This window comes from Sinocyclocheilus rhinocerous, unplaced genomic scaffold (assembly GCF_001515625.1).
Source record: "Sinocyclocheilus rhinocerous isolate Xijiao unplaced genomic scaffold, SAMN03320098_v1.1 scaffold42, whole genome shotgun sequence".
In the NCBI taxonomy this organism is placed as follows: Eukaryota; Metazoa; Chordata; class Actinopteri; order Cypriniformes; family Cyprinidae; genus Sinocyclocheilus; species Sinocyclocheilus rhinocerous.
The window spans coordinates 373527-375120 of record NW_015627390.1 but is presented as its reverse complement, the minus strand read 5'-3'; the positions used below and the strand labels follow the sequence as shown (position 1 = coordinate 375120).

At 40.8% G+C, this 1594-nt stretch overlaps 1 protein-coding gene across 1 annotated transcript in view; it reads left to right on the top strand.

The window, feature by feature from the left end:
- Positions 1-1594, top strand: part of sgsm1b (small G protein signaling modulator 1b) — a 35270-nt gene that overhangs the window by 16523 nt on the left and 17153 nt on the right. The window lies entirely within an intron of this gene.

Here is a 1594-nt window from a genome sequence, read left to right as displayed (position 1 = left end):
CGGGTGTTTTTATATCACTGTATTTCTGAAGGAAGACTATCTTTAGAAAATTTTCTATGTCATTTTCATTTCATCTTGCATGTTATATGCCTGATAAAGCAGCGTTTGTGAGCTCAGCGCTGCTTTGTGTACAGCCGTTACCGGGGAAACCGCTGTTTCTCCCGCTTTAAAGCACCTCCTGCTGGCAGAGAATTAATTTGCTTTTTCAGTAAGTCCGTCTGATTTACGCTGCAAACATATTTTGCTTTTCTTATATCCACGGGTCGGGTAATAAAAAATGCGTTCTGATTATTTGCGGGTGGGTCGCGGGGTGGATAAAATAAATAATAAATGCAAATATTAACTACATTTTTTTTAAAATACATTTTTTTTCACGAGACAGACGAAATTTGTGTGTGTGTGTGTTCGCCTGATCGGGAAGTTGCAGTGACAGAAACGGTGACATTCCAGATAACGTCTGAAAGGAGTAAAGCCTGTGTTGATGCTATTGAGTAGGTTAATATGGCCAAAGAAGTTATTTTGTTTTATAAATAAATGTTCATTTAAAAGCGGCCCACGATCAGCATAGCTATTATGTTACCGTTATCCCTTACGGCTCGACGACGAGGACCACACTGTGACACCTCACAAAAGACTATTTTTAGCCAAGCAGCGCGGAGAGCCGCGTCAGAAACGTGCCACGGCTGGCTCATAAACACAAGCACTGACTAGAGCGGCCGCGGAGCCGTAACGCGCGACAGATGTGTGCAGTGAGGCGTAGATCAGCTCTAGTCTCTAACGTCACTGAATCTGTGTGCGTTTAAATCATGCAATTCTGAGAAAAAAAGTCAGAATTGTGCGTTTATATCACACAATTCTGAGAAAAAAAATCAGAATTGTGCGTTTATATCACACAATTCTGAGAAAAAAAATCAGAATTGTGAGTTTATCACGCAATTCTGTGAAAAAGTCAAAATTGTGAGATGAAAAGTCGCAATAACCTTTTAAAATGTTTTATTCAGTGGTGGAAACGGGCTTCCATAGGAAAGAGTATCAACCATAGATATATGTATGGTATCAATGGCCCCTCGCTATTGCATGTTTTGACAACATTGTCAAAATAAAACGGTCATTCCCAGACAAAGCATTATGAAATCATTTACTTATGGTTTGTGATGCAGCTGCAGCTGCAGTCAGATCTAGTACCGCTTCATCTTTCAACAAATGTTTCTTTGTGAACTCTCTCTGACACTGTGCCTCCTTTACAAAACAAAATGCTCCAAACAATCCTCTGACACGATCCGGGATGCCATTAAAAATAAACGACTCACTTGTTCCTTACGCTGGGGTCCTTCTGATATCTGTCCAAAGACGCGAACGAGCTGTTTAAACCAAATGCGTCAAAGCGAACGTTCTTTCACTCCATTTGTTTTATTGACGACAGACTCGAGTGCGTGTCAGAAAGCGAATGTGCATCTGTATACTGTATCAAAGCCACTAGAAGCCGAGCATAAAAGCGTAATGGCTAATGCTAACGGAAAGGAGACCAGAGGCCGTTTTTTTTTTTTTATGGATGTCAATGGAGGAGAGGCTTCACTATGCTGAATAAACAGCT